We start from the raw sequence: 15,009 nt of genomic DNA on the forward strand, positions 1-15,009 counted from the left end.
CCTCTCCTCCCTCCCTCCCTCCCTCCTTCCTTCTTTCCTTCTTCCCTCCCTCCTTCCTTCCTTCCTCTCTCCCTCCTTCCTTCCCTTCCCTGAACACTTAATACATTTTCAAAATTACAAATATATTGTATTCTATATCAAATGCTGACAATCTTATTAAAATATAAGTTCTGATTACTGACTTCAAGGAACTTCAATATAATTTAGTTACAGGAAAGTAAATGAGGATAATTATAAAAGATGAAAATGTTCAAGATATTATAGTACCTTTAAATATAAAAGTGTTAGGAGAATACATAGCAATGGAATGGTCAGAATGAAGAAGGCTAATTGATAATTTTTCAGGAGTTGAAGTTCAGTTCAGATCTATAAAAATTTTAGATCGAAATATGCATATCATAAAAAAATTAAACAACACAGAAGAACTCATGATGAAAAGCAGTAATCTCCTGCCCTACTCCTTGCTACGTTCAGTACAACACCTGAGAAAAAGCCTCCTTTTCTTCCAGTCCCATACCCTGGAGGAAACAGGTTTGATTTTAGATCTTCTGGTGCTTTCTTCATAACTTTACATCATCTCTTATAACTCTTTTCCTTGATTTATTTATTTAAGGCATTAGCTATTTACTCCCTGTCATGAATATGAAAGTTTTGTTCCCCTGCCTCTGTGCCCTTACCCTTTCTTCCTTCCAATGTTTGATAATTTGAATTATTTTTTGTTTTATTATTATCCCTGTTTTGTATTCCATCACCTTTAATTAGTGTCCTGATCTCTCTTTGCATATAATAAGAATAACAGCACCCAACCCACTTTCCTTCCCCTTTACTTCTGCATTCTACCTTTTTCTTCTGTTTTCTGTCACTTTAAATTTTATTCTTACATTGACAAAGTTGTTAAAAATTTTTTTTTGAGATGGAGTCTTGCTCTGTCGCCCAGTCTGAAGTGCAGTGGTGTGATCTCTGCTCACTGCAACCTCTGCCTCCTGGGTTCAAGCGATTCATGTGCCTCAGCCTTCTGAGTTGCTGGGATTACAAGCGAGCCACCACACCTGGCCAATTTTTTTTATTTTTAGTAGAGATGGGGTTTCACCATGTTGGCCAGGCTGGTCTCAAACTTCTGACCTCAGGTGATCTGCCTGCCTTGGCCTCCCAAAGTATTGGGATTACAGGTGTGAGCCACCATGCCTGGCCAAGGTTGTTTAGATTTTAATTCTGATATGCAACCATAATAAAGTCATCCTCATTTGTTCATTAGTTAATAGTAAAAGTTGAAAATCACAGTGCAATGTTACTGTTATTGTGATTCTATGCATTTAATTTAATTTAATTTATTATTATTATTTTTTCAAGATGGAATCTCACTCTGTCACCCAGGCTGGAGTGCAGTGGCATGATCTTGGCTCACTGCAACCTCCACCTCCTGGGTTCAAGCGATTCTCGTGCCTCAACCTCCCGAGTAGCTGGGATTACAGGTACGTGCTACCACGCCCAGCTAACTTTTTGTATTTTTAGTAGAGACAGGATTTCACTGTGTTAGCCAGGATGGTCTTGATCTCCTGACCTTGTGATTTGCCCGCCTTGCCCTCCCAAAGTTCTGGGATTACAGGCATGTACCACTGTGCCCAGCCACCAGGTGTTATTATAGAGTTTAGCAGGCTGGTTTTAATTATTTAAAAGCATGACACTTTTGAAGGCCATTTCCTGGGCAGAGTTTTGTAAAAAGTAAACAGTTTACTTTTACGTTTCAGGTTTAATTTTAAGCCTTGACCTTGAGAGTCATTTAACCTAAGTAAATAGATGAATTATTTAAAGTATCTGGAAATTTATTTAACGGCTTTAAATGGCCACATATAAAATATAATGAGAGGAGGCAATAATGTGTAGTTGTTAATATTTTTTCCTTTCCTCCTCTACTATAATTGTATAAAATGTAAAGTTTTTAGTCCATGAGCGATACATGGTAAGCTTTCAATGATTAGTAATTCTAACAGTGTTCTTTTGCGTTCATATAGTTTCATGCTTTGTTAAAAAACTTTGACATATATCAGTGGCACAATCTTTATAACAATCTCAGTGAAGAATAGAATTTATATTAATAGCCTGATTTTAAGCATGGTAGAATTGAGAGAAGGGGGGGTGGGTGGAAGAGGTGTCAAACATGACACAGTTTTAAAAGTGTTTTAAGCAGTTTTAATACGGTAAGATTCACTTGACCAATTCCAACTCCTTTCTAGTGTGAGTATATTTGGGAGGGGTCATACTACAGAGGTTGGAAAGATAAAAGATAGATTTCAAAGACTCTTGTTGCATCTGGGAATATGGCTCAGGTTCTGCAAAAAAGATGCATACCTATGAGACTTGGAAGGATGAAGTAAGCAGCATGAGAGTGGCCATGTTTACAGAGAGAGGGTCTTGCTGCAATGTAGTGGCAGAAGCATTTGTGCTTTTAGGGCAGTCTTGACAGAGTTTCTCAGGGCCAGTTCCTAGTATCATAGGTATTGAGTGATGAGTAGTGACAACAGTGGGATTTCCACTAAAATAGAACTATGGTGGTATTGGAAGTTTTTTTTGGCTGATGTTCCTGCCTTAATATCATTCAAACCTGACTTTTCTGAGCCTTTCAGAAATTGTCTAAATAACCAATAACCCTGAACAAATTCCTTTACCTTTAAATTAGTTAGAATAGATTCTGTTATTTGAAACTAAGATCCCTTTCAGATACATATGCCAAGACCAGATTTGTTTCTCAGGAGTATACTCACATTAACTAAGATCATGAAGCTGAGATGTAAAATCAGGACCTATTTTAAATTTATAACGAAAAAGTTATGCAGAGCAAAGTACACCCACACTACCAATATGTTCTCTCACTGTAGATGGACCAATATAGGCAACATAAATAATAACCAGAAGATTGCTTAGTGAGCATAGAGATAGAAAAAAGGAAGCTGGATAAATTGAATGCTTAATGGTGCAAGTTAAAAATCACTGGATTCGGCCGGTTGTGGTGGCTCATGCCTGTAATCCTAGCACTTTGGGAGGCCGAGGTGGGTGGATTGCCAGAGCTCAGTAGTTCAAAACCACTCTGGGCAACATGGTGAAACCTGTTCTCTACTAAAATACCAAAATTTAGCCAGGCTACTTGGGAGGCTGAGGCAGGAGAATTGCTTGAGACCAGGAGGCAGAGGCAGGAGAATCGCTTGAGACCAGGAGGCAGAGGTTGCAGTGAGCCAAGATTGTGTCACTGCAGTCCAGCTTGGGCGACAGAGTGAGACTCTGTCTAAAAAGAAAACACACACTGGATTCATCTATCCTTCCTATAGAGATAATCTTACCAATGGAGTTATACTATGTATGGTTTATTATATAAAGCTCTTACTCTGTTGGAAACTGTTTAGATGAGTATCACCAACTTTTGCAATTTTCTTTTCTCCATGATTGACATAATCCCTTTTTGATGGACAATTCCTTGGTTTTTTTTTAGATATACCAAAACTTTTAATTAATTTATAGTCAAGTTTAGCCATCAACTGAAGCCTGGGATCCATTCTGTTACTTTAAGATGACTAGTCATCTGACCCTCAAAATATAATTTGTTACCATCCTGTTCTTGGATGTGAGAAGAAAATTCTTGTGTGTGTGTATCTCTCTTCCATCCATTGAGTATGTGGTAACTGTAGTTTATTTCCCAGAGGATGATATTCTTCCCCATATTTTAAAATGTCATTTTTCAAATGCTGCTAAGAAGTAAAATGTAAGTTTCTTAACATCCAAACTACGATTATGTGTCCCACACTAATAGGAGATACTTTGGGCTAAAGACCCATTCAGTTAATTAGTAATATTCTATGAGGATTGTAAATGTTTAGATTTAGATAGTCACTCCAGTTTTTTCAGGATCACAGCTTATGAACTAATTTCTGATAAAAGAAGAATTAAGAAAGGATGGTTTGACCTCAAGGTACCAATTAGTATGTATAAACCTAGATAAAATGAAATAAATTTTGTACATAATATATTATTATGAAATACAGATTTAAGGGGTATAGTTACAAATGATTTTTAGGAGCTAGTGAGTCTAAGTGCCTGAGGGTCTATTATGGAGAAAAAGGAATTGCTGAAGTTTATTGAAGGGCATGTTCTTTACAGCAAAACTATTTTTGTCACACACACATTCCATATTAAATTTCTGCTCAAATTGAAATCACAGTTGAAAGACAAAACTGAAAGGTGTACCAGTGTCCCCAAATCAGTGAAGATTTAAGATCACAGAACAAGAGAAGTTTCTGGCAGTGAAAGGGAATAGGTAGTAAAAAATGGGGTTACAAAAGGGCCAAATAAAAAAATGTTAATGAAGAATCCACTTAAAAATAGTATTACATTCATCAATGATAGAATGGATAAAGAAAATGTGGTACATATACATCATGGAAGACTATGCAGCCATAAAAAGAAATGAGATTGTGTCCTTTTACATGCCCAGGGAAGTGAATGGAGTTGAAAGTCATTATCCTTAACAAACTAATGCAGGAACAGAAAACCAAACACTGCATGTTTTCATGTGTAAGTGGGAGTTGAATGATGAGAACACATGGGCACAAAGTGGGAACAATACACACTGGGGCCTGTCGTGGGGTGAGAGAGGGAGAGCACCAGGAATAATTGCTAATGGATGCTGGGCTTAATACTTAGGTGTGCCGCAAACCACCAGGACACATGCTTACCTGTGTAACAAACCTGCACATTCTCACATGTACCCCTGAACTTAAAAGTCGAAGAAAAAAATAGTATTGCATGAAAATTATATAATCATTATTCTGAGTTGGCTCCAGGATTTGGCTGGTCCAGGTCTAACCTCTAACAACAATTGAAAAAAAAAAACTATAAGAAACTATAAAATAAGGAATGGTTATACTTAAACATGCATAGACCTATAATATCAAATGCATCCTTGAATTGTTGTATTGTATTCCTGAATGTGCACTGTTATGCTTTTCTGTGCTAGCACATTATATGAAATGATACTTCTCATTTTTCTTTGCTTTTGGACACTAGTGGCTCTAAATGAGATCTGCTGTTTTATCTTCCTTGCCAAATATTCAGTCTATACTGATAATCCAAAAGAAAGAATTAGCAACTGTTATTTTCCCTTGCTTGCTTCACCTTTCCTCCTTACATTCCAACATTTTTCATTGCTCCTTTCTTTACCCAATATTTTTGACCTCCTCTTTCCTCTTTAGTCTATGGCATTTACCCAGTTTAATAAATACCAGTTTCAAGCACCCCTGAAGGGAGACATTTGGAACTGAGAGTTGCCATTGATGGTCTGGTTATGGACAGTTGAACCCCTAAAATAGTGTGATTAATAGTGAAACAGGAAAAGTTCCCTTGTCTTCTTCACGGGGCGTGTGATGGGGTTGTGGCTTGCTTCTTAAGTGCCCCGCTGCTCAAAACAGGATGTTCTTTTAGTTTAGCCATCTGTAGCTGACTTGTGTTAGCTCAGTTAGACCCCTGCCTTATCACAAGGACAGGGCTTTCTGTATCCTGGGGTTCTTGCCTTGGTGTACCAGAAGAACTGGATCACACGTGGGCTTGGACAATGAGCACAAGGTTTTATTGAGTAGAAGTAGCTCTCAGCAGGTAGGGAAGCCAGAAGGGAGATGGTTTTCCCCTGGAGTTAGCCACTCAACTGCCTGAGTCTTCTCCAGTGCCCAGCAAAACTTCACATCTTCCACTGGTTGATGGCTGGCTCATGTGCTCTTGAGGTCCTCTCCACGTCCATCCACTTGTGTCTTTTTCCACCAATCCACTCCACTTGATTCCCTGTCAACATTCAGCCACTTGTGTGTTCCTTCACCGTTGTGTTTCTCTCCATATCCAGGGGGTTTTTAAAGGCACAGGATGGTGGCGTGGCTGGTCAGCACAGTCTTGGGAAATGCAACATTTGGGTGCCAAGGCAAGAGTGCCTGTCCCCACTTAGGCCCGTGGGCACAGGCCGGAAGGTGGAGCCCTCCCCAGGGACCACACCTTCCTCTATCCAGCACTTCCCTGCCTCCCTTCTGTAGCAATAGCAAGCTGAGATTTATGATGGGCTGAGACAGTAAAGTTTGCTGAAACTCCATGGGAAATTCTGGAAGTTTCATGGGTGTAGCTTTGATTTTGACATAATAAATCTTTACACTAAAATGTATAAAATATTAACACAGTAGTAAGGATAATTTTGCCTTTTTTTTATTGCATTTTAGGTTTTGGGGTACATGAGCATAGCATGCAATACAGTTGCATAGGTACACACATGGCAGTGTGTTTTGTTTGCTTTCTCCCCTTCACCCACATTTGGCATTTCTCCCCAGGCAATCCCTCCTCACCTCCCCCTCCCACTGGCCCTCCCCTTTTCCCCCCAATAGATCCCAGTGTTTAGTACTCCCCTCTCTGTGTCCATGTGTTCTCATTTTTCAGCACCCACCTATGAGTGAGAATATGCGGTGTTTCATTTTCTGTTCTTGTGTCAGTTTGCTGAGAATGATGTTCTCCAGATTCATCCATGTCCCTACAAACGACACGAATTCATCATTTCTGATTGCTGCATAATATTTCATGGTGTATATGAGCCACATTTTCCCAATCCAGTCTATCATCGATGGGCATTTGGGTTGATTCCAGGTCTTTGCTATTGTAAACAGTGCTGCAATGAACATTCGTGTGCATGTGTCCTTGTAGTAGAACGATTTATAGTCCTTTGGGTATATACCCAGCAATGGGATTGCTGGGTCAAATAGAATTTCTATTTCTAAGGCCTTGAGAAATCGCCACACCGTCTTCCACAATGGTTGGACTAATTTACACTCCCACCAACAGTGTAAAAGTGTTCCTTTTTCTCCACATCCTCTCCAGCATCTGTTGTCTCCAGATTTTTTAATGATCGCCATTCTAACTGGCGTGAGATGGTATCTCAATGTGGTTTTGATTTGCATCTCTCTGATGACCAGTGACGTTGAGCATTTTTTCATATGATTGTTGGCCTCATATATGTCTTCTTTCGTAAAGTGTCTGCTCATATCCTTTGCCCACTTTTGAATGGGCTTGTTTGTTTTTTTCCTGTAAATCTGTTTGAGTTCTTTGTAAATTCTGGATATCACCCCTTTGTCAGATGGGTAAACTGCGAAAATTTTTTCCCATTCTGTTGGTTGCCGATTCACACTAGAGACTGTTTCTTTTGCTGTGCAGAAGCTGTGGAGTTCCATTAGGTCCCATTTGTCTATTTTGGCTTTTGTTGCCAATGCTTTTGGTGTTTTGTTCATGAAGTCCTTGCCTACTCCTATGTCCTGGATGGTTTTGCCTAGATTTCCTTCTAGGGTTTTTATGGTGCCAGGTCTTATGTTTAAGTCTTTAATCCATCTGGAGTTAATTTTGGTGTAAGGTGTCAGGAAGGGGTCCACTTTCTGCTTTCTGCACATGGCTAGCCAGTTTTCCCAGCACCATTTGTTGAACAGGGAATCCTTTCCCCATTGCTTGTTTTTGTCAGGTTTATCAAAGATTGTATGGTTGTAGCTAGGTGGTGTTGCCTCTGATGCCTCTGTTCTGGTCCATAGATCTATATCTCTGTTTTGGTACCAGTACCATGCTGTTTTGATTACTGTAGCCTTGTAGTATAGTTTGAAATCCGGTAGTGTGATGCCCCCCGCTGTGTTCTTTTTGCTTAGAATTGACTTGGCTATGCGGGCTCTCTTTTGGTTCCATATGAAGTTCATGGTTTTTTCCAGTTCTGTGAAGAAAGTCAATGGTAGCCTGATGGGTATAGCATTGATTCTGTAAATTACTTTGGGCAGTATAGCCATTTTAACGATATTAATTCTTCCTAACCATGAACATGGAATGTTTCTCCATCTGTTTGTGTCCTCTCTGATTTTGTTGAGCAGTGGTTTGTAGTTTTCCCTGAAGAGGTCCCTTACGTTCCTTGTGAGTTGTATTCCAAGGTATTTTATTCCTTTTGTAGCAATTGTGAATGGCAGTTCGTTCTTGATTTGGCTCTCTTTAAGTCTGTTATTGGTGTAGAGGAAGGCTTGTGATTTTTGCACATTGATTTTATATCCTGAGACTTTGCTGAAGTTGCTTATCAGTTTCAGGAGTTTTTGGGCTGAGGCGATGGGGTCTTCGAGGTATACTATCATGTCGTCTCGAAATAGAGACAATTTGGCTTCCACCTTTCCTATTTGAATACCCTTTATTTTTTTTTCTTGCCTGATTGCTGTGGCTAGAACTTCCAGTACTATATTGAATAGGAGTAGTGAAAGAGGGCATCCTTGTCTAGTGCTGGATTTCAAAGAGAATGCTTCCAGTTTTTGCCCATTCAGTATGATATTGGCTGTTGGTTTGTCATAAATAGCTTTTATTACTTTGAGATACGTTCCCTCGATACCGAGTTTATTGAGGGTTTTTAGCATAAAGGGCTGTTGAATTTTGTCAAATGCCTTCTCTGCATCAATTGAGATAATCATGTGGTTTTTGTTTTTGGTTCTGTTTATGTGGTGAATTACGTTGATAGACTTGCGTATGTTGAACCAGCCTTGCATCCCCGGGATGAATCCTACTTGATCATGATGAATAAGTTTCTTGATTTGCTGTTGCAATCGGCTTGCCAATATTTTATTGAAGATTTTTGCATCGATGTTCATCATGGATATTGGCCTGAAGTTTTCTTTTCTTGTTCGGTCTTTGCCGGGTTTTGGTATCAGGATGATATTGCTCTCATAGAATGATTTGGGTAGGATTCCTTCTTTTTGGATTATTTGGAATAGTTTTAGAAGGAATGGTACCAGCTCCTCCTTGTGTGTCTGGTAGAATTCGGCTGTGAACCCGTCTGGACCTGGGCTTTTTTTGTGTGGTAGGCTCTTAATTGCTGCCTCGACTTCTGCCCTTGTTATTGGTCTATTCATAGTTTCAGCTTCCTCCTGGTTTAGGCTTGGGAGGACACAAGAGTCCAGAAATTTATTCATTTCTTCCAGGTTTACTAGTTTATGTGCATAGAGTTGTTTGTAATATTCTCTGATGATGGTTTGAATTTCTGTGGAATCTGTGGTGATTTCCCCTTTATCATCTTTTATTGCATCTATTTGGTTGTTCTCTCTTTTCTTTTTAATCAGTCTGGCTAGTGGTCTGTCTATTTTGTTGATCTTTTAAAAAAACCAGCTCTTGGATTTATTGATTTTTTGGAGGGTTTTTCGTGTCTCAATCTCCTTCAGTTCAGCTCTGATCTTAGTTATTTCTTGTCTTCTGCTGGGTTTTGAGTTTTTTTGATCTTGCTCCTCTAGCTCTTTCAGTTTTGACGATAGGGTGTCAATTTTGGATCTCTCCATTCTCCTCATATGGACACTTATTGCTATATACTTTCCTCTAGAGACTGCTTTAAATGTGTCCCAGAGATACTGGCATGTTGTGTCTTTGTTCTCATTGGTTTCGAAGAACTTCTTTATTTCTGCCTTCATTTCGTTGTTTATCCAGTCAACATTCAGGAGCCAGTTGTTCAGTTTCCATGAAGCTGTGCGGTTCTGGGTTGGTTTCTGAATTCTGAGTTCTAACTTGATTGCACTATGGTCTGAGAGGCTGTTTGTTATGATTTCAGTTGTTTTGCATTTGCTGAGCAGTGCTTTACTTCCAATTATGTGGTCAATTTTAGAGTAGGTGTGATGTGGTGCTGAGAAGAATGTATATTCTGTGGATTTGGGGTGGAGAGTCCTGTAAATGTCTATCAGGTTTTCTTGCTCCAGGTCTGAGTTCAAGCCCTGGATATCCTTGTTGATTTTCTGTCCGGTTGATCTGTCTAGTATTGACAGTGGAGTGTTAAAGTCTCCCCCTATTATTGTGTGGGAGTCTAAGTCTCTTTGTAAGTCGTTAAGAACTTGCCTTATGTATCTGGGTGCTCCTGCATTGGGTCCATATATGTTTAGGATCCTTAGCTCTTCTTGTTGTATCGATCCTTTTACCATTATGTAATGGCCTTCTTTGTCTCTTTTGATCTTTGTTGCTTTAAAGTCTATTTTATCAGAGATGAGAATTGCAACTCCTGCTTTCTTTTGCTCTCCATTTGCTTGGTAAATCTTCCTCCATCCCTTTATTTTGAGCCTTTGTGTATCATTGCATGTGAGATGGGTTTCCTGGATACAGCACACTGCTGGGTTTTGGATTTTTATCCAATTTGCCAGTCTGTGTCTTTTGATTGGTGCATTTAGTCCATTTACATTTATGGTTAATATTGTTATGTGTGAATTTGATACTACCATTTTGATGCTAGCTGGCTGTTTTGCCCGTTAGTTGTTGTAGATTCTTCATTATGTTGATGCTCTTTAGCAATTAGTGTGATTTTGGAATGGCTGGTACTGGTTGTTCCTTTCTATGTTTAGTGCCTCTTTCAGGAGCTCTTGTAAAGCAGGCCTGGTGGTGACAAAATCTCTGAGTACTTGCTTGTTCGCAAAGGATTTTATTTTTCCTTCACTTCTGGAGCTCAGTTTGGCTGGATATGAAATTCTGGGTTGAAAGTTCTTTTCTTTAAGGATGTTGAATATTGGCCCCACTCTCTTCTGCCTTGTAGAGTTTCTGCCGAGAGATCTGCTGTGTGTCTGATGGGCTTCCCTTTGTCGGTAACCCGACCTTTCTCTCTGGCTGCTTTTAGTATTTTCTCCTTTATTTCAACCTTGTTGAATCTGACGATTATGTGCCTTGGGGTTGCTCTTCTTGCGGAATATCTTTGTGGTGTTCTCTGTATTTCCTGCAATTGAGTATTGGCCTGTCTTGCTAGGTGGGGGAAATTTTCCTGGATAATGTCCTGAAGAGTATTTTCCAGCTTGGATTCATTCTCTTCATCACATTCTGGTACGCCTATCAAACATAGGTTAGGTCTCTTCACATAGTCCCACATTTCTTGGAGACTTTGTTCATTCCTTTTTGCGCTTTTTTCTCTGATCTTGGTTTCTCGTTTTATTTCATTGAGTTGATCTTCGACTTCTGATATTCTTTCTTCTGTTTGATCAATTCGGCTATTGAAACTTGTGCATGTTTCGCGAAGTTCTCGTATTGTGTTTTTCAGCTCCTTTAATTCATTCATATTCCTCTCTAAGGTATCCATTCTTGTTATCATTTCCTCAAATCTTTTTTCAAGGTTCTTAGTTTTTTTGCGTTGATTTAAAACATGTTCTTTTAGCTCACAAAAGTTTCTCATTATCCACCTACTGAAGTCTAATTCCGTCATTTCATCACAGTCATTCTCCATCTCCAGCTTTGTTCCCTTGCTGGTGAGGAGTTTTGGTCTTTTCTAGGCAGCGAGGTGTTCTGGTTTCGGGTGTTTTCCTCCTTTTTGCGCTGGTTTCTTCCCATCTTTTGGATTTATCCACCTGTAGTCTGTGTAGTTGCTGACTTTTCGATTGGGTCTCTGAGTGGACACACAGATTGTTGATGATGGAGTATTTCTGTTACTTGGTTTTCCTTCAACCGGTCTAGCCCCTTTGCTGTACGACTGCTGAGGTCCACCCCTGCTTGTCTGGGGTGCACCTATTGCGGCTGCGGAACAGCGAGGGATGCTACCAGTTTCTTTTTCTGCTCTCTTTGTCCCAGAATGATGTCAGCCAAATGTCAGTCTTATGGATATAGACGGGTCAGGGAGTTGCTTGAGGAGACAGTCTGTACTTTGTAGGAGCTCAAGTGCTTAGCTGTGAGCTCTGTTGTTCATTCAGGGCTGCTAGGCTGCTGTGTTTAGTTCTCCTGCAACCTAACTCATAAAAAAACCCTTTTTTTCTCAGATGCTCTGTCTGGGGGCGGGTTTGGGCTTTCCTTGTGAGTTTCCGTCTCGCTGTCCTGCCCAGCTTGGAGGCAGTCTAGTTACTTTTTGCCTGCCAAGGCTCCGCCCTGCTGGTGTGAGGTTTTCCCTTTTGCTGCAGGCTCTGCCCTTCTGTTGAGGTCTCCGCCCTGTTGCCACGGACTACGCCCTGTGGCGGAGTCTCTCTGTTGTACCAGGTTGCCTCAGCAATGGCAGGCTGCGTCAGCAATGGGTGTGTACCTCAGTAGGGGCTGATTGCCTCGGTAATGGCTGATGCCCCTCCCCCATGGAGCTGCGCTTTAAGAAAACCTTTTCACCGGGAGCGTTTGGAATCACCATTTTGTTTGTCACACTGCGCTACCCCTAACGCTGAGTCCCTGGGATTTCCTGGGCTGGGTCACAGTCCAAGACCCATTCAGTCTCAAGTTCAGCCCTCTCGGGTCTCAGTTTGCCGGTTCAACAGGGCACCTGTAATAGCACGCTTTTGTATGGAGCGCTGTGGAGCGCCTCTGCGCTCTGGTGAGGGCTGGAGCCGCACCGGCTGCTGGCTGCACCAGCGGAGACCTCTGCCTGGTGTCCCATGTCTCTTTTATACCTGGGAATTTCCCCATTCTATGGGCAACTAAGATCCGTCTGGAAATGCTTCCCCGACTCACCCTCTCCGCGCATCCAGCGAGAGCTTCAATCAATTTTGCCTTTTAAGAACTCCGTGTTTATTTAGTATGTTTCTCTGAGAACTAAAGGCTTTCACCTGTTTTCTTTATTGTGTTTCCATATCTTTGTGTTTGCATAATAAGGATATTGATACCAGAATATTATATGACATGCTCAGGATTTCATTGAAAGGTAATGAATGAGATAGATGAGCTGGCTGTTGACCCCTGGCTGTTTTTTACTCTTATGCTTTGGAGTGAGGAGAAAATTCATACCTCCTTTTGGTATTACCCTGGGACCATTATTTAGAGCTGGCTGAGTATTCTTCAGGGAACCATGTAACTGAGGCATATGGAAAATTCCTGAGATGCTAAAATTATTAGATATATGAATAATGAAGCTGAAAAAATGCTGGGTCAAATTTTATTCTTTTGAGGGATAAATTCAACTTTATGTTGTCTGGGATTTTCAGGCAAGGCCTATATATTCAGCTTAAGCTATGAAAGCCAACTAAAGAGTTTATGAAAAAGAATTTTTGAGCCATATTTTAATATATCAAAATGGAGACCCTTGTTAATTATATGAACTTTTTAAAAAATGAAGTGCTTTTTTTTATTTTTGAGTATTTATTAGTTCATTTATCTCAGATGAGGGATCAGCAAACATTCTCTATAAAAGGCCAGAGTAAATATTTCAGGCTTTTTGGGCCATTCATTGTTACAACTATTTAACTTTGTGGAAGAATGAAAATAGCTATAGAAATAGGTAAGCAATAAACAAAAAAGTATGGTTGTTTTCTAATAAAGCTTTATTTATGTATACTGACAATTACCTTTTATATAATTTTTCACATGTCATAAAATATTATTCTTTTGATTTTTCCCAACCATTAAAAATATAAAAAAAAATTCTTAGTTTGTAGGCTGCACATAAACAGGACAGGCTGGATTTTGCTTCTTTCTGTAGTTTGCTGACTCTGTCTGAAGTAAAGGAACTAAGAATCCAAGGAGTTTCAAAAATATTTGGCCTCTTACTTGCTAAGAATCTTAAGTTTCTCAGACTGAATGTATCATTTGTGGGAAAAGTAAAAAAAAAAAAAAAAAAAGGACAATTAAAGCTGCTGAGAATTTTTAAGCAAAAGGCAACATAAAATGTCATTTTATGTGCTTATTGACCATTTGTATTTTTTCTTTGGAGAAATGTCTATTTCGACCTTTCGCCTATTTTAAAAACTGGGTTATCTTTTTATTATTAAGTGGTAAAATTTTTTTTATTATAGATTCTGGATATAAGCTCCTTATTGGATATAGGATTTACAGACATTTTCTTACATTCTATAGGCTTTTTACCTTAATAATGTTGCCTAACTCAAGATGATAAAGTTTTATTCCTGTTTTTTTCTACGAGTTTTATAGTTTTAGCTCTTACACATAGGACTGTGATCTACCTTGACTTATCTTTTGTGTGATATAAGATAGAGGTCCACATTTTAGATTTTTTTTTTTTTTACATGTGGATATCTAAGTGTCCCAAAAGCACTATTGTGCTATAAATCTTCATTCACATTAAAATATAAAAAATATTAACAGTATTGTGCTAAAAGACTGTTACTTTCCCACTGAAGTTTCTTGGCTCCTTTGTTGAAAACCAACTCACTATAAATTTAAGGGCTTATTTCTGAGATATCAATTCTGTTGATTATTATAGCTTCCTAGTAAGTTTTGAAATTGGGAAGTGTGATTTCTATACGTTACCCCTCTTTTTCAAGATTGTTTTGGCTATTCTGGGCCCCTTGCATTTATGTATGAATTTTAAGATCAGCTGGTCAATTTCTTCAAGAGTCAGCAAGGATTTTGTTAAAAGTGTGTTAGTCCATTTTTGCATTGCTATAAAGGGATACCTGAGACTGGGTAATTTATAAAGAGGTTTAATTGACTCATGGTTCTGCAGTTGTACATGAAGCATAGCACCAGCATTTGCTTCTGGTGAGGGCCGCAGGAAACTTCCAATCACGAAGAAAAGGCAAAGGGGGAGCTAGCGTGTCACAAGACGAGAGTGGGAGCAAGAGGAGTGGGAGGTCCCAGACTTTTTTAAACAACCCGCTCTCATGTGAACTGAGCAAGAACTCACTTGTTATTGCGAGGACAGTACCAAGACATTCCCACTGGGTCCCACCTCCAACATTGGGGATTGCATTTCAACATGAGATTTGCAGGGGATAAACATCTAAGCCGTATCAGTCAGGGAATATCCTGAATCTGTGGGCCAGTAAGGGGAGTATTGCTGTCTTAACAATATTAAGTCGTCTAATCCATGAGCATGAGATATGATTCCATTTGTTTAGATCTTCTTTAATTTGTCAGCAATGTTTTGCGATTTTCAGTGTGTACAAGTCTTACCCTTTGTTAAATTTATCTCTAATTCTTTTATTCTCTGATGCTCTTGTGAATGGAGTATGTTTAAGTTTGTGATGGTTCAGAATCCTAGATGTTTATCTTCACTACAATTTTATGCTCCTTTGGATTTGACTCTCTACTTTCAGTATG

At 39.4% G+C, this 15,009-nt stretch overlaps 1 long non-coding RNA gene across 3 annotated transcripts in view; it reads left to right on the forward strand.

The window, feature by feature from the left end:
- The window catches only part of LOC118143629 (uncharacterized), a 67,290-nt gene that overhangs the window by 23,905 nt on the left and 28,376 nt on the right, over positions 1 to 15,009 (forward strand). The window contains exon 3 of one of the 3 annotated variants that reach the window (XR_013523886.1): positions 1,351 to 1,472. The exons of the other annotated variants lie outside the window; for them this stretch is intronic. This is a non-coding gene — a long non-coding RNA (uncharacterized LOC118143629). The remainder of the gene's footprint in view (positions 1 to 1,350; positions 1,473 to 15,009) is intronic. 3 annotated transcript variants of the gene reach the window in all.

Source organism: Callithrix jacchus, chromosome 11 (assembly GCF_049354715.1).
Source record: "Callithrix jacchus isolate 240 chromosome 11, calJac240_pri, whole genome shotgun sequence".
In the NCBI taxonomy this organism is placed as follows: domain Eukaryota; kingdom Metazoa; phylum Chordata; class Mammalia; order Primates; family Cebidae; genus Callithrix; species Callithrix jacchus.